At 48.6% G+C, this 18,353-nt stretch overlaps 1 protein-coding gene across 2 annotated transcripts in view; it reads left to right on the top strand.

Moving 5' to 3' along the window:
- LOC126530707 (irregular chiasm C-roughest protein-like) overlaps positions 1-18,353 on the top strand; it is a 385,268-nt gene that overhangs the window by 73,995 nt on the left and 292,920 nt on the right. For both annotated transcript variants that reach the window (XM_055070752.2, XM_050177973.3), the window contains exon 2: positions 9,264-9,298. The gene's annotated coding sequence lies outside the window, so the exon portion shown is untranslated. The remainder of the gene's footprint in view (positions 1-9,263; positions 9,299-18,353) is intronic.

Raw genomic sequence — 18,353 nt, 5'->3', positions numbered from 1 at the left:
TCATCGAAAGTGCTGCAAGCGGAGAATTGTTTCGAAACGCTTCTTCTCGAGAACGAGAAAAAAAAAAAGATTCAGTCCTGATTTATTGTTCTCCTCTTTCCCGTGCAATTCCATATGAGCTCGGATGAGAACATTCCTTATAGAAAACCTCTAATCCGCCTGTTGTGCCTTGCGCACCCACGAAGGAACCTTAGCGCTGAGAGTGAGCGTGGGTGGTTACAGATGAGAGGGATCGGCTATCTCTGTTCCTCTACGTATGTACTAAGGGCCTATGAAGCTTTTTTTGCGTCCGCGGGCAGTTTTATTTCAGGAACAGGCCGTCTGTATAGGTTACCACGTGTCCTACGACCTGTCCTGACATTTTTCTCCGACTTCTTTAGCCCTGGCCGTCATTGAGCAACTCTCTTACGGCACTGTGTGTCGAATCCAGTGATACTCGCGTCTAATTTTCCTTCGCTTCTTCGATATACTTGCGCATTTGCCAAGTCTCCCTTATCGGTGGCTGCCACAGAACACATGTCCTATTCGACGGATGAGAAATTGTTGTTATTGATATCCTCGCAGTCAGCTCGGCGTTATGAAAGCGTGTGGGCGTTCTCGGAGAGGTTGTGCAAGTCAAAATGTAATGCAGTTTTTTTCTTCCACCGTGAAATGATGACACTCCGCGTGGCTTGCCTGGAGTCTCAAGTCTATGTTGGTTTGTCGAAGAGGAAACTATGTCAGCTTCTGTGTTCTTATTTCTGGGGAAGCCGGTTTGCAAGTATACCCATAGCTTAGTTGACTGATTAATACAGATTAGAGCGTTTGCTCGTATGCCTGTAATCATCTCATACAAATAGTATTATCGCTTCCGTCGTCACGAGAGACAGTAAGCCACCTACGGGACGTACAGGGAGAAGGCATTTCGTGAAAGCTCTTCCAATTCAATGGCTCGCAGCCAAATATCGTGCAGATTCTTATTTTTTTTCTAACAAACAAAACCGCGTACAAAATTTGGCCAGACACGTAGGCGTGTGTGTGTTATCGATCCATGTGCTATGTTTTCTACGCCACCCACACATTCTACTCGTAGGTTTTGAGTGCATGCAGTTAACACTGTACCGTTCTTTTTTTTTTTTTTTTTTTTACGATAGCTTTTGAGGACTAACATCAAGTGACTCGGCCCTTCATTGCCTGAAAAGTTCAATAAAGAGATGTAATAAGCGAAATTAAGTAGGTGGATTGCTTTTCTCAAATAGTAATAAACTAACTCTTACCTTAAATGGAGACTTCGTCAGCCATAGAAGACAAAAAAAAAATGAAAAGCAAGTGTCAAAGCTCCCCACGACGTCTGCCTACTTTGCCTTAATAGCTGTCCTTGACCTCATGAATTTTGACAGCATTTTCTCGGTTCCAGTAAGTGTCTTGCATAACGAATAATTATAATGCATTCTAAAGAAATCAATGGCAGTTGTCAGGATATTTTCTTGCGCTAAGTCGGCCTGACTGAGAAAAACTTACCTGTAATCTCTGACGTCAAACTAACATATCGGACTTGTGGTTGGAGCGCTTAAAGAATTCAAGAAATAAAACCTTCGCCTTCACTTCATCAGCTAGCAAACAACTGTATCCTGAAACGAATCAAAACGGAGTTCTGAAATAAGCACTTCAGAACTGTGAATTGATTCAGCGTTGCTCATTACTGTCCCATTGAAGCTTGCATTAGAAAACGCGTGTAACACGTAACATTCGCGACGCTCGTGTCCTTACACGTACCGTGGTTCAGCAGCGTTGGGTCTTCCCTAAGCGCAAGATTAACAGTTAAAAAAAAAGGCGAGAAAAGTAAAAGTAGAGGTGGTAGCGAGATCCAGGCAATGAAATGTCCTCACGGTTGCCTTCCTCGAAGAATCGCGTATAACGGGCCACCTTCTGCTAGCGCTAACGGGCAGCTTTTTGGCCTCGGCAAATGCCATTTCTGTCACTTCTCGGCCGTCGTTGATGATTAACTAACGTTCCGAAAGGCGCTGGCTGCGGGCAGCGCGAGAAGAACGGGAGAAAAGAGAAGGCTCTCGGCCAACATCTGGACGTTGCCATAAATCTACGGCGGCCGTGAAGCTTATCAGTGAGACACAGAACTTCCTTCCCGGCTTTTCCCCGTAGTTTCACCACAGGGCACGTGGTCTCCAGAGAGAAACGGGATTTCTCTCTCCCTCTCTTCGCAGGCCCCACCGGTGCGCCGGCGGGCCGGACTGGCTCGGTCGCCCACTGCGTGTCGGTTATGCTACGGTCTCGTTGTATCGTCTCGCGTTCCAGCCTATAAGCTGCGCTGTCCACCCGAAATTTCTGAATGGGTGGTGGGGAGGCGGAAATCGTTGCAAGCGAAGAAGACCGACCGTGAAAAACAGATAAGCCGCACCTTGCTGCTGCAGCAGCGGCGGTGGTGACGACGGTCGCACTCGCAGGGATTCTAACGGTAGCCGGAGGATGAGGAAGAAGAAGAACCGAACACGCAAAAAGACAAACGAAAAAAGAAATAGAGAGAGAACGTCGACGTGAAGCCGCCGCGCGCGGAAGCTTACGGGACGCTGTCTGGTGACGCGTGGGCGCACCGTGGGGGCAAAACCCCGACGTGAGCTGTCCTCTGAGAGGTCATAAGTCGGAGTCCGGGGAAGGGAGAACGGGAAAAATGGGGGAGGAGGAAGGTATCGAGGGAAGCAGGAAGAGCGTAACAGATGAATCATTGTTTGGCTAATGGAGAACGCCACGTGAGCACAATGGAAGCTCGCTGGAGAAGTGAGCGTCGCCGCACTGACCGGTAGTGCAGCGGTGCCTCCGGACCATCTGCCGGCTACACCAGTTCTTTTTTTTTTTTCTTTAGGTGGTAGCTTCGATGGGCAACTTCAGCTTCTTTGTAGGCTTCCGCTTGCAGCGAAAGACGCGCAACCGAGAGCGGCCTTTGCTCGAACGCCCAGCTCCCAACTGGGGAGGAATATCCGCTCCATCTTTCGTGACATCGCCCGCGACTAGGGACTAAGGATGCCAGTGACTAAACCGCGTGCCCGTACCGTAGCCGCCTGCACGTTCGACAGCGAGCGCTTCCCCCCCTCAAATCTCCAGCTTTACTTTCTCCCTCTTTATTTTTTTTTTTTTTCGTTCATCTGCCTCCTCCCGCCCCTCAAGCCGCGTTCTCCCGCCAACCATTTGCGAAGCTGCTTTGCTCCTCTAGCGAGTAACGGGCGTACTTCGTATTTCGTTTTGGTCCTTGTGCTCATTTTTCTCTATATACAGCCCGGGTTCCGCGGGAGATGAACGCCGGAATGAAATGGCTTACGCCGCAATCTCCAGTTACCGCGGAGCATGTAATGTCACGCTTTCTTCCGCCATTCGCTCACCCGTCGTCGTATTTCTTTTGCTGCGATTTTTTTTTTGTCGTTCCCTTATTGCTGTTCTCGCAGTTCGAGGCGATTATCTCTTGTCGCCTTAGCCCGGCTGGCTCCGTAAGTCCGGCGTCTTTGTCGCGTGGGTGATTTTGTCGTTTGGTTTGACGCTCGCACTTGGATTGTATCTAATTTAAGGCACCAGTGCAAACCGCGCCTTTTTTTATTTCCTGTTCCCTTGCTTTAATTTTACGTTGGGCTAGGTTCGAGAGCATGGCGGTTTTAACTGCCATCTTGACATTGGCTGATCTTTGCTTGGAGTCGTCAAAGGAGAAACGAGTTCTTCCGCCGATGGCTTCTGGGCTTGTCACACCGTTTTTTCCGCGTTATTGGGCCTTATTGGCAGCTGGAGCTCTGAGCAAATCTCCTTCCAATTTCTACGCTGGCCGAGTTTTCCCGTATATGTCTCGGCAAAGTCGGCAGTGCCGTTAGTAATGGGAAGTGGTGGCACTAGGCAACATCTATTTGCGGGTTTAATGCCTCGTTTACTCTAGTCGAGATCACAACGCTGATATTCCCTTGTTTTATGACACTTCCTCGTAGCATAGTTTAATAAAAGACTAGTCTTACATGCATTTAAAGAAAGAGAAAAAGGAAAGTAAGAAAAAAAGGAAAGATACATATTTTTTTAAGATTGGCTTCACCACAAGATTGTTCTTTTGGTGGAGAAGCCAGCTTTACAGATTGTTTTTTGTTGTACCAGTTTATTTCTTCTCTTTTTTTTCTTCATTTGTAATTTCGGTTTTCACACGCATTACCGTTGCTTTCACAACTTATCCTTACGACAGTGTCACAATTACACGAGTAACAATCATTAAAAAACGAAGAAATAGAGTGATTGCAGCTGGTGCCCAACCCACAAGCCTTTGCTTCTGAGGACGGAACCGAAGCGTTGCATTGTCCCAACATGCATGCTCTGAGAGGGTATTGTGCATCACGACGCTGCATGCGGAGATCGTGGCGGTTACTGGCGCATCATTGTTTGCAGAACACTTGCCCGTTTTGAGCCCTTAACGCACGCGTGAAAGTCGAGACCATAACAATCTTAACAGGCTCCGCTGGGCGGATCTTAGCACGCTAATTTATTTGTTATTATATATATATATTTGTCTTGTTTACCGCGTGATTGGAAGCTGGCGCGGGTTGTACCTATTCACAAAGGCGGATCGAGAAGTGGCGTTGAGAACTACAGACCGATATCTTTAACAAGTATCACATGCAATTTAATGGAACACATAATTTATACTTCAATCATGTCGCACTTAGTTAAGCACAATATTCTAAGCACTAGTCAACATAGTTTTGCACAAGGTTTTTCATGCTCTACACAGTTAGTAGAATTCTTTCATGATCTGGCCTCGGCAATAGACAAAACCAAAATAATAGAGTGCATATTTCTAGATTTTAAAAAAGCCTTTGATGTTGTTGCACATGATCTTCTCATCTCAAAACTTAAGGCCTACAAATTGGACAATAGTGTCATAGCTTGGATTGCCGAATATCTTCGTGCAAGAGAGCAGTCTGTGGTGCTCAACGGTTTTTCTTCTGTATATGTTCCAGTTAGTTACCTCAAGTGTTCTTCAGGGATCAGTTTTAGGTCCCCTTTTATTTCTACTCTTTATTAATGATATTGAAAGTGATCTTGCGTCTTCATTTAGAATGTTTGCGGATGACTATGTCATTTATAGAGTCAGAGATAACGCAAATGACATTTCATTATTACAGACTGATTTAGACCTTATAGGAACGTGGTGCAATACGTGGGAAATGTCACTAAATGTTGAAAAATGTGTTCACGTCACCTTTTCAGGGAAGCGCGCATTTCAGTCATGCACTTATACCTTGAGTAATATGGCATTAAAGAAACTTGACGAATACAAATATTTAGGAATTTTAATGACATCTGACTTAAGATGGAACAGGCACATTACGGATATTAAACATAAGGCAATAAGTTCATTGGGTTTCCTCCGCCGTAACTTCAGTGAAATACCGAATAAATTAAAAGAGCAATTGTATTTCACTTATGTTCGTAGTTTACTTGATTACGGTTGTATTTGTTGGGATCCGTACACGGCTGATCTCACAGAACAGCTTGAAAGAGCGCAGAATAGAGCAGCTAGGTTTGTTCTTAATGACTATAGTAGAAAATTAAGTATGACAGAAAGTAAAATTAAATTATCGTGGCAAGCATTAAGAGACCGGCGAAAAAACCTGAGGTTGAAATTTTTCCACGCTGTTTATTATTCAAAAACAGGGATTGAGAGAGAAAGATATATTAAGTCGCCTACTTATACGTCGTTGAGACGCGACCATGCGCTGAAAGTCCGCGAGTATCCTTTCAAGGGTGGCGTCTTTAGGTATGCTTCTTTTGTTCGGTCTACCAGAGAATGGAATGCTCTTTCGCCTGACATTGTTAATATTGAAAACAATGATGCGTTTTATCGCGCTTTATGTATGTGATTACTTGTTCCTTCCTTTAAAATGTAATTCCCCCCTGCTGTAATGCCCGCATGGGCGATGCAGGTATCTAATAAATAAATAAATAAATAAATAAATAAATAAACAAATAAATAAATAAATAAAATTTGTTTCATACGATGACTTTCATTAAATGTGTCGGCCCTACGAGATCACTTCACAACCAGACCCTGAGGGGGTGCTAGCATGCTGCAGGCTGATTTCTGGTGATGACTGCGACGAACAATAGCGGGATAGTCGACCGAAATGCGGGCGCGGCGGGTGGTAGCGGTGAGAGCACCCGCTAACGAAGGCACTACTTCGAAGTCACTACTAACGAAGGCACTACTACGAAGGCACTGTAATAGTTAAGTTGCAGCTTAAGGCAGCGAACGTGAGGTTATTTCTGTAGTATCACTTTTTTCTTGGCGCTTATGACGTTATGCGCTGAAGGTTCTTCTCTTGCCCTATGTAGCGGCTGGGAGTGGGAAAGTTCCAGCCAGCGACGGACCGGTGATCACTCGTCGCGAGCGAAGTCGCTGACAAGCACCTGGGCGCGCACGAGCGAATCGAGGAAATCAGCCCCCAATTAACCGGGACCCGTGACCCATGAAAACACACGACTTTTGAAGAGAGGACAAACGACGACGGAGCCAAGAATACGTCCCCGTTCCCAGTGCGCCGCTGGGGACGACGTCTTCCGCACCCGAGTCGGCACCGAAGAGAAGGCGGGCGAGGAGGAAAAAAAAAGAAATAGAAACGAAACGCAAGCTCGAGTGATAGCAAAAGCGCGCCTCGTGCAAAAACGAACGCGATTAAGGGAGAGCGTTTCAATCGAATTTCTTGGATGCAGCAGAGACAGCGGTCGGTAGACTGCCGCAGTGGCGCGCTTTTCTTCCGCGTGCGAGTCTCGAAAGACCGGGAACTTTTCTGAAGAGGAGAATGAGAGGAAGGGGTGGGGAGTCCTGGGGGGTCCTTAAATTCAACCTTTTTTTCTCCCTTACTGCTTTTTTCTTCCCTCTTTTGATTTTATATCGATAAGCAGGAGCTCAACCCAGAGAGAAAAGATGGCAATAAAGGGAACACAACAGCCACGAAAATCGCGAATTGTTTAAGAAAACGAAGGGGGGTATTGGAGAGATAGAGAGGAGGATGTCCTGTGGGCGTGCCTAACTGCGGCAGCCAGCGTGCGGCGGCCTCGGCGGCCACGGCGCAGTCGTTACGTAGAAAGCACCCGGTGAAAGCAACAAGGGTACGCGCACATTGTTTGGCGCGTCGCTTTTCCCGGCGCGCGCCTTCCCCCAACTTTTTCCTTGGGTTCCCGAACGCCGAAGCGAACGCGGTCGCGAACGCGCCCGCGCACGCACACACACACGCACACATTTTGCTTCTGCGCTACGCCCTCCTTTCCTAGCCGCGTTCTTGCATTCACCTCCGGGCAAGATTCCTTCCTCCTTTGGAGCGGTGCTTCCCATTTGGCACAGATGACTTACTTTGTATTCAGGTTGCGGAGGCACGGGAAGGAGTTGAGGTGGCTCTCTATCCGGCGCTCGGCGCCGGCGGCTGCTCGGAGATGAAGAAGAAGAGGGCGTATAAGGTCGTTCTCGCGACTTCCATGTATTTCACTCTCCTTTGGCACCCTCCGTTGCGCCGCCTTATTCGGTTCAATGTCGGAGTAAATACTTTCAGACTCAGGCGACGCGGGTAGGGGTGCGAGATCTCAGTTTTTTTTTTCCTTTCTGTTTTTTCCTTTTGTCTTCGCGCCTTCTTTTTTTACTTTGCTACCCTGCTTCTCGTCGCACCGGTATTTGTTTCTCGCTGGAATGCTTCATTCTACCTAAGCATTGAAGGAGCGATTGAAAAAGTGATTTGCTGCGTGCCCCGACGGACCGGCGTTTCTCTTCTTTATCTTCCGAACCGCGTGGATTTGAGTGAAACGTTCGCGTCTCTCGCAAGGAGGGGGCGGAGGCACATATTAGTTCAGGCGAGAGTCTGTAGCTGTTCTTAAAAAGGACACTGACATTCTTGTTCCTTTCGTAATTTTGTTCTTCACTAGGGACGTTTCAATCATGCGCTCACTTCGAATGCAGCATAACATATCCCAATGGCATACGGATAGATGAGAACTGGTAGCGTGAAGTAGAGAGAGTAATTATGGATAGAAATAATGTATAAAAAGGCGAGTTGGTTCTGCATAACTGCTACCGGCGCCCCTAACCGGAGGCAAAACGCGCAAGAAGTCGAGGACAGGTGCGGTCTGCGTCTTCGATGACAGCGCCTGTTCTCGCATTCTTGTGCGTTCTGTCTCTATTTGTGCGCTGGTCGTAATAACGATAACCAGGGTGGTTCTGTTTGGCTGCCCTTTTCGTTTGGAGACGGCTAAGAGATTAAAAAAAAAGAAAATGGTAGATTAGAAAGTCCCGAGTTTCGTTAAGTGCGCACGCAGTTCGGGGTTATAGCGTGCAGACTTCACAAAGCCTGTTACTTAAGCGCGTAGACCTTACTAACTGGTGCAGCTCAGTTGTGGTGTTCTACATGGCGTACCTTTCGGAGCTCTGGCCCAGAAACTTCTGACCTCATAATGGATGTTTGCTCAGTTGGTCATTCACTTTACAGAACTTGCCTTTCCGTACGATTTGCTAACGTGTCGCATTGAGAACGCATCGAATATTGTACACATTCGCGGAATTTTCTGCACCATTCTACATTTTCTGTACCATTGAAATGGTTAGAAATTATTTGTTTATCAAAACAAGGAAAATCTCCCACGATTACACGCTTCTCATACGGGCCTAATATGAAATAACAAGGACGGGCGATATTTCCTGAGAGAATAGTTTTTCAAGTTATTGTTGGAGGAAATTCGGCATATAATAAAAGTGTCTCATAACCCCTAAAGCATGTGTAAATTACGATACGGTCACACGATGCTTCTTGTAAAGCTCGATGCCTCTTCACGTTAGCTTTCTACTTTTTGCTTTGCGTTTGACACGGGTTTGCGTTGTATTCTTGCACTTCTGGTTGCTGCCGTCCACTCTTATCATAAGTACGTCCTGCCTTATTTTAAGTTGATTGGCTGCACGTTTGTTTCTTTTGTAGCCAGTTTCATGCAACAAAATTCTGATTATGAATGATGTGCGTTGATCTCTCTGTTTGTGTACACGTGTGCAAACAGATATAAAGGATACAACGTTTCTGCTTTATGATTATCGCGCTTATCTGTGAAGCTCTGTGATAGTTTAGTCTGTAGTGAGTGTTCCGCAATCCTTAAATTTTTTGTATGATTTTTACCCCCTTGAATTTGTTGTTGTTGCGGTCCTGAGTGAATTCAACTGCTTATATGCTAACATGCCTCTTTCTTTTCTTTTTTTCTCTTGGCCATTGCAGCACGCAAGACGGGAGTCCACAGGCCGCTTAAACTTGTAAGTTTGCCCATATGCTCATCTGTCGTTTACGCTATAGGAGAGATTCATGTAAACCAGTCAAACATAACCAACTCTCTTTTCTATTTTTGTCGTGAAGACAAACGGATTGTTTTTTCTAGCTTTGACGAATTAATAATCACACCGGCGTGTCCAGTGCAAAACGCGTTCTCGTGTAATTCGGCTATATAGTGAAAACACTATGATTTGTTTAGCCTGTTGTCGTAATAAAACCATGCGTCGATCTTCATTTTACATTCCTCGGTACTTATGGCACTTATGGTGCTGATTGTTGAAATTCGCTGCTTAGTTGTCAGCAGATCGCTTATTGTTATTTTCTTTTTCTTATGAACAGTCCGACGAAAGCAGAACAAAGGAAAATGTAATAACGCACACTGTCATAGGTGGGCAAGATAAACGGAACTCAGTCAGAGTCACTCACCGATTATATCGTTTGCTTATGGCTAACTCGGACTCAGACTCGCCATAGTTCTACTTACCCGGCATTACTCAGACTCAGAATCACCGAAATTCTACTCGGCTGAGCTCACTGAGACTCAGACTCACGGGTCGGTCTGATTCTCAGTGAATCTGAGGGAATTGACTTATGGCTGAATTTGGTCGACCTATGCAGACTGTAACTTTCAGCTATGCTGCATTGTAAAAATGTTTACACCCCTAAGGGTGTTTTCTTGTCACACTATAAACACCCTTACCGTTAGAGCCTTATAAAAATTTATAGAGGCCAAAAACGGGGCTCTAACTAGACGTGCGTTGACAACGGACCTAGTTGACAACTATGTAATTATTACCACAGCCTTGGGCCACAGAAATATCTGACAGGAGAATATCATAGGGAGAGATATGAAACTCTCCTGTCGGAAATTTCTGTGCGCCCAAGGCTGTCAGAATGATTACATAGTTTTTAGGTACGTCTTTTGTTATCGCGCGTCTAGTTAGAGCTCCGTTGTCGTCTATAATTTTTTTTGTAAGGCCCTAACGGTAAGGGCATTGCCAGTGCGGCAAGAAAACACCCTTAAGGGTGTAAATTTTTTTTACAGTGCACGATGAGCTAAAATTGCGCACCTCCGATCGCTTCCGCGAAGAATTCGCTGTAGCGTTGCGCTGCGTTCATCATCAGTGCATGACTGCCGCTCGCCCAATGACAGCCCTACGATTCTTTCTCTGTTCGCTGTCTCAACAAACCCCGAAAGAAAACAGTAAGCGTTGTCCAGCGCTTTCGAGAAGGAAGCCCCGGAGAGTCCTTCAACAGGCAATACTATCGCGTCGCCCTGAGCAGCGGTGAACGTCTCTTTAACGTGGCGTGCCTCGAGAAAGTACATTTTCCTCTTGAGATGCAGTACGTTTCAATTAGCGAGCCCAGCCTCGCGGTTGAGAGGAGAAAGAAAGAAAAAGAAGGTGAAAAAAGGGGGCAAAGGAAGAAAGACGTCCCGCGACGCGATAAGGGACGATGGATGAGTCTTGTGTTGATGTTGAGCACGAATCTTGTTTATGCATCGGCTGTGTATCGAAATGAACCGATGGGTGGAGCCGTTGTGTAGAGCGGGGATGGCCTTCCCTATCGTTTCGCAATTTCAATCAAGCAGCTCCCGAGCCGCTCGCTGTTCAGTGTGTAAAACACGCCAGTAATAAAACGCCCAAGGTCCAGACTAGATAAGGCCCCGCCATTTTCTTGACGTAACTCCAGACCCGCCCTTGCATTAGGGGGCTTCCTCTTCGAGACTCCGCTGCGGGCTTATCGCATTCCCAGGTGCATGGCGGAAAGTTTGGGCGGAGGGGGGGGGGGGGGGGGGGGGTTAGTTCGAAGCTCGCGTCTTACTTTGATGTCGTGCTGCGCGTCCCGTTGCCGAAACGCGATTAATCTTGAAGCATGTTTGTTTTACGCACGGGAGCGGGCAGAAAAGAAAGAGCGTTTTTTAGTGGCGTACGTACGTGTTCACCGCTCATCGTAGCTCCCTCGTGCGACCAGAAAATGTGAGCGCTTCGTACTGCGTGACCTTTATCAGACCCTCTGACAATGCGTAGCAGTAGACAGAGAGGCTTACAAGCGGATCTTTTTCTAAAGCAGTACAAATCGATGCTAACAACATTGGTATAAGAACTCGGGACACTGTAGTAGATTTGGGAGCAGCAACAGCAATCGGAAAGATGGAGTGAGGGAGATAGAGAAAGACAGAAAGGAAAAGGCAGCGGTAAACATTAGGATACAAAACTGAGCGAGTTGGTCAGCGTTCATGATATACCTTTGTTTGTGAGCTCTGCACGAGATTTGTGAGCGCTGCACAAAGATACATCAAATCATCGGGATTTGCATGCCGAAACCACTTTCTGATTATGAGGCACGTCATAGTGCTGGACTCCGAAAATTTTGACTGCCTGGGGTTCTTTAATGTGCACCTAAATCGAAGTACACGGGTGTTTGTTTTCGCATTTCGCCCCCCATGGAAATGCGGCCGTCGTGGCCGAGATTCAATCCCGCGACCTGGTTGCTTAGCCGCACATCACCATGGCCGCTAAGCCACCGCAGTGGGGGAAAGTGCAAGAAAAGGAACAAGTGATGCGCGCCCACACAATTAACAACGTTCAGCGCGGTCTCAAAGGTGGTCGCAGCCTTTCGCCTCAAAAGTGCAGCAGTGTTCTTGGGGCACCAAGAGCAGATGATGGCCGGGGCTTTAGTGTCAGTATTGTTACTTCTCAGAACGCTTTGTCGTCCAGTCGGCTTCAAGCGGCGCGCAATGTCCATCTGTTTCGGTAAAACAAAGGAATTATATAAAGATATGCCGTATGATTTCGTCGCAAACGCTACACTATAGCACTGTCCATCATGCCAGGCGGTAGCAGAAGGCGTAATGAAGGGTCAAGGGAAGTGCTGTGGGGATTCAGCACATTCCGGTGAGTTTCTAAGAGTCTGATATACAGTCGGCGTCACGCTTGTGTAGAGCGCGGGAACGGTGGCCGCCGGATCGCTCCGCAGCCAGCCAGCGACGTCTAACTGTAGTGGCTGGGGGCGAGATTAGATGCGTCGGCCGCCCGTGCCCAGACACTTATCTCAAGCCCAGCCGTTAGACGTCGCTGGCTGCCTCCCAAGCGGTCCGGAGGCCGCCGTTCCCGCGCTCTACACAAGGGTGACGCCGACTGTGCTTCAAGGAACGAGTAGGCGAAGTTAATTGCCGCGTTTCACCAGCCCTTGACAATGTCGCAGGTACACGCTGGACTTGTTCGTGGGCGGGACGCGCTACTTCTTCAGCTATTTTGTTGCCGATGGTGCCGCAATGACCCGGCGTCGACTGAAATTTGATCATATCGCCCGTTTCCAACCGCGTGGCGGTGGGATTCTTACTCGCGAATATAATTATACTAACAGCAATAGCTGTGACTCAATGAGCTTGTGACCGCGTATCCAGCGCTCGTCGTGAAGCATCGCTGTGTTTTCAGAAATGCATCCGCCGCATTTTGCCTCGCGTGCGTTTCTGCAGCTTGCCTGAGTATTTCGAGTGCCACTGTGGTCAGTGCAGGGACTTCGCTAATCTTTCCCGAGAAGTCCAAGTGCACTCGCGCGCCGATAACTGTTCATAGTCAAGTGCACTCGCGCGCCGATAACTGTTCATAGTTGCGGACAATGGAAAAGAACGTTATGCGAAGATAGGTACGTGTTCGTTATTCACAATGGTCGCCCGAGAGAACTTGGCCCAGATAACTGCAGCACGCAACCGACGTAATAAAACTGACCCTGAAGTTAGCTCGCAGCACGAAAAAGTTCATTCTAGTACTTCCCGCGCTGGCGTGTACGATATGCCTATTTAGATCAGCCTCCTACAACCAAACGAGCGCGATAGCGTAATTTGCATAGAGTTCATAACGCAGACAAACTCCTCCTCATTACACGCGGAACGTGGGCCCTGAACTCGATTATGTTTGTACGGCGCAATCTGCGATTTAAAGTGCGCTCAAAGTCGGCGCTCCTGGACTGTTTTAACTCCAGTCTTAGCGGTACCGCAAAGTAGATTGCAGACTCCGGGGAATCGCCTTACCTTCAACGTGCGCTCCAGAAGGATGAACTAACGAAAAAGTATAGAACAAAAGTGTTGCCCAGCCGAGAAAGACTACACGAGATAACTGCGCATGCTGCTGCTGCTATACTGCTTTGTGCAGAACACACGGGGAAGCTCGCGCCCGACATTGCGCAATGACGTAGCGCTTAATGAAAGAGGGAGGGGGGGTAAAAATCTTCCACAGTACGTGCCTAGGCAATGGGGGAGGGTGGGGAGACGCCACCTCGCGGAATAAAGAGCCCGTTCCCTGTCTGCGGCCGCCCGCGCCCTGCAGAGGCGGCGTTATCGCCCCATAATGCCGTGTTGCTCGACGCGCGCGGCGCGTGGAGGAAAGGAGGGTTGTCGTCTGCGCCGCGCCGCAAGCCGCCGACTCGGAAGCGCTCATTAAACACGTCGTCGCGATACGGCGTAGATTAGGCCGCCTATTCAAGCGTTGCCGCCTCGAGAACGCTGGCCGGCGACACTGCGGAGGTGCCGATAAGGAAGAGCCTCCTACCGACGACGCTTCGGACTGCGGCTTCGGCCCCGCTCCCCTTCGCCGGCTGCCTTCCACTCCTTCTCCCCAGCGTCCCTCCCTCGACACTTCCCCGCCAAGTCCAAACAGCGCGTGCCCTGGCTTTGCTCGGCTTGGCCCGGCCTGCCCTGGCCTGCAGCACGCACTCCCCTTCATCGCGCACGCGCTGGCCCTATCGGTGTGGGAGGGAGGGGGGGGGGGGGGTTTGGTCCGAGTTAATTAAAAGTTGCAGAATTTACCCAAGTATTCCGAGAGACCTTGGCTGTATCGCCCATCACGCTTTCAGCTTGCACCTTAGCGGCCCTCCCTCTCGCCTCCTTCTCCAGGCTTTCCCTTCCTACCCTACTGAACGGTGCTAACCCTCACCCACCCACGTCACCTCAGCGTCCCGCGTCCCTCGGTGCCTGCTTCACCGCTCGCCGCTCCTCCTGGCGGCCCCCTTTCAAGTTTTGGCAACCCAGTCGGGCCGAGAGGTGAAAAGTCTGCCGCACGGCTCTGTGGCATCTCGAGTCGTTTCTCCAGCGGTATCGCTGCGCGGAGGGCTTTCCGCCGCGAAATAAATGAACTGTTGGAATGCGCGCGATAGTGGCTGTATGGTATATCTCGGGGTTTATATTGGGGAGCTCGTTTCGTTCTGTTTCTCCCTTCGGCCTCGTTTTCCGAGTCTTTCCTGCAACTCCTGGTTTCTGTTACCCGCAGAGCAAATATTGCTCCGGTCGAAGTTCAACTGTGCAAGCCCTTACTCCTGCGCTTCTGCACAATTTCTTTAGTTTGTTTTCTTTTGTCTAGGCCGTCGTCATTACACGAGTCGCAGAGAGAAACCGCAGTTTAAGCTTGTATATTAGGAAAAGCTTGCTTTAATCCTAACCAGCCTACTCGTAACTGCTTCAGATTCGTTGTTAAGGATAGTTTTCTTTAAAGCTCTTAATATTTGCTTCGGTGGAGTCATGTTATTGGTACTTGCAGTACGCTTCGTTCAAATATTACTACATCTGACCAAGCCCAAAGTTGTCTCTCTTTCTACTTCTTTTTAATTCTAGCGCAACGTAAGATTAACGGTATCACTTTAGTGGCGGATGGAAGACACATAGTGGTTAACACGTTTGAAGCTACGCTATCATAGCAAAAGCTATGATAGCGTATTTGTGCAATAAACATTTAGGAATCGCGAGTATTATTTGTGGCGCAAGATAGGGTGTTTGGATGCTGACATTTCCGAGACTGTGTGGCCGTACGTAACCACGTGCTCTGTACGCAGGTACGTGCATTTACGTAAAAATAGCGAGCTTCGCATTTCGTTTTCGTAAAGTGTTTTGAGTTCCAAAATCAAATGTAGTAGTCGCGGGGAACGTCCAGCCGTTGTAGATGTGTACAGATGAGTTGCGCGTGCCAGGCATAATTACGACGTGCCTACGGATCGTTTCAAATTGCGCTGAAGTGAAAAGTAGGCAATGCGACAGCATCATGGAAGGCGCGGGATTCTCGCACTACACGTGAAAGTGATAAGATATTATTTACAAATCTTTTTAAGACGGGTAAACTGAGCGACAAGAGTGTGGTAAAGAGGACCAATTAATGGGAAGCAGGCGCCGCTTGCTGACACGAGTAAAAAAAATACGAAAGTCGGCATTCTATCTGCTCGAGTACTTTATTTCATGAAAGAAAGATGAAAGCCCAACAGCTGCACGTGTACGTGTTCTCCAATGGGGACAGCTCTTGTTGCAATCTCAGGTTGCACTGCGCGCGCGACGTGAAGAATTTTAAATTCTTCTCTGATACCGTCGTCTCCTAGACTTTCGCTCGCTGTGTTGCTCTTGCGCGAAGCGCTTATGGAAATCCTTTTAGGATTAGCTCCTGCCTTCAATAGCGAACTGTAAAGCACATAGAGAGAAGGCGGTGGCCTTTTTGTCGGATCGACAGCCGCCGCCATAAATGTTCACCATTTACGCTGTCGCTGCTCGTAAAAGGCCTTAGCGAAGTGGGACAAGCGTGGCATCGTTTGTAACACCGAAGAAGGGGGATTAGAGTATTCAATGCATCGCTGCTTGACATTTCTTTCTTTTTTCGTTATTTCCTTTTTTTTTTCTTTTTCGTTTGCGCTGGAACTGAACCGAGTGTCGTGAACGTGCCCTTAAGAACCACAACCTTGAGCATTCGTGTTTTAAAGATCTCGTAGAATATAGCAAAATGTGGGCCTATACTGGAACCCTCACCACGTTTTTTTTTTTTTTCGATGAGTGGAAGAGATGTTTCAGCAGCAACGTGAAAAGTGGTTGATACAATAACAAGGGCGCCGCACAAGAGCCATTAGTCCTCCAGTAGCATCATATGATTATGATGATGGTGATGATGATGATGACGACGAAGATTACGACGATGACGACAGGCTCTTTGACATATGCCATTTTTTACGAAAACGCATCGGCTCAGCATCTTAACGGCGGAATCGTGGCAGTGTCCGCATTGTCTTTTCTTCGCACAGTGGAGTGAGCAGCGAACACTTCCGTGGCGTCACCACATTCTCACCTGACGCGCTGAAAGCTGTCGCGATATTTCGCTTCGCGCAGCCCAGGGTTTAGGCGTGGCTTCGTTTCACAACCGGCGGCGATTGCTGTGGCTCCCTGGACGAAGTGTCTAACAAGGAAAAGCTGCGCAGGGCGCTGAACAGCTCCCAAGGACAACAAACTGTCGCATTGTGTAATAGAAACAAAGCACAATGCGCAGAAGTAAGCTGCACGGGCGTCTACTCAAAGCTGAGGTGGTGTGATTGAACAAAAAATTACCCTGCGCCCATTATCTTGTCTTGCGCTTGAGCCATACAATGATCCCCGCACACTACTATAGCAAGCAGTCAACTGTTCCTCGTCACAAGCTGCCGCAAACAAAGAACCTTACGTAGACAACGAAAGAGCTCTGCTACTTAAGGCAGAACAGATTACGCTTGTACGGGTAGACGCCGTTCGTATTAAAAAGATATCTACATGCGCATTCGCTAGGTACGTACAGGGCGTCCAAGTGCCGGCTGTGTGCTTTGGAAGAGGGACAGTTCCGCATGGGAGGCGTTCGAGGAAGAACAAGACGGCGTTGTCCTCTTTTCTGCCCTCTACTCGTTCAATTACACGCCTCGCCAGTAGTTCCACACTGGAAGACGCCTAATTAAACTTTTATGTTAGGTCGGGCCCCACCCTAAGTTGATTGTGTTCGGGCCTGTCGGTCTGCGTCCGCTTCGTTAGAGCACCTCCAGTTCGAGTCAGGAAGGCGACAGGGCCGAGCTACGCGCTGGCGTGGAAGATGGGGGAGGAGAGCAGCAAGGGAAGAGGACGGGAGGGGGTCGACAGGCTGGAAAAGACGGCAGCAGCCTCTCGGGTCGCGCCACCTGCACTCGGGGATTCCTGGACAACCGGGCACCGAGTCCATCGGGGCCGCAAGCGGGGGCGTCGTTGTGAAGGAGGTCTTCGACACGCACGGCGCGCGACCAGCGCGAACCGAATCGACCAGACAGATGATCCTCAGAGGCAGCAGCGGATCATTAGTTGAGGATTAAAGGCGCGTTCTCTCTCTCTATCTCTTCCCTTCTCCCCAAAAGCACCTCCCCGACATTTCCCTCCGTCGCTTCGTTTCTCCCCGTAAAACCCTGTGTTGTGACAGCCTTTAGCTCCCCAGGATAAGCTCTGCTGAATGAGAAGAAAACAAGGCAGACGAAGAAAGCGCGACAAGTTGCCGGCCAACGAAAGTCCGTGAAATAAAAGTCAACCCCGGGTACCGGGCGCCCCCGAGCTGAGCTGCTAAGACGGTCGGGAGAAAAGAAGCTTGACTCTTCGCTCCTCCTGAAGCTCGCGGGAAGAAGCACACACCCTGTGGGCGGCTCTGTTCTGCTTCTGTGAGGATTTCGAACGGCAAAACTGTGTGCGTGCTTTGGGTTACACAAGCGAAGCCGGGCGCCGCTGCAGTTTAGCGCCGAAAGGAGGTGTAACAAGCTTCCGCAGGAAAGCAGATTTGAGCGACCGTAACGACGGATTTTTACAAGTTGACGCGCGATTGGCCCAAAGGAGCACCCGCCTTTCGACCCCTCTTGTGCTCGAGAACAGAACACTGTCGTGTTTTGACACGCTTGTGCGCGTGTCCCTTGCGTGAGTGCTTGCGCCGTGTGCTTTGTGGATGACAGTAGTTTTCTGCTAAGGCTGCTCCTACAGCGCTCTCATCTGTTTCTTTCTCTTGACGGTGGACTGCGAGAAGTCCGTGGCTAAAGTAGTTTAATGGAATTGGTCTGTTCTTTTCGTGAGAGAAACGAGGGGACAGAAGAAAGAGAGGGGCATACAAGTGGAAAGGTGCGAAATGCCGAAGTCTCAAAAATATACGCCGACTATATACAATTCGGCTACTCCGGTACACCGCACCGCCAACACGCTAGTTCGACGTCGTAAATTTCGAAATACTTCGACGATTTCTAGCCCGATTTTCTGACCGA

The sequence above is a fragment of the Dermacentor andersoni genome, chromosome 5 (assembly GCF_023375885.2).
Source record: "Dermacentor andersoni chromosome 5, qqDerAnde1_hic_scaffold, whole genome shotgun sequence".
NCBI classification, from domain to species: Eukaryota; Metazoa; Arthropoda; class Arachnida; order Ixodida; family Ixodidae; genus Dermacentor; species Dermacentor andersoni.
This window is presented reverse-complemented; position numbering and strand designations above follow the sequence as displayed.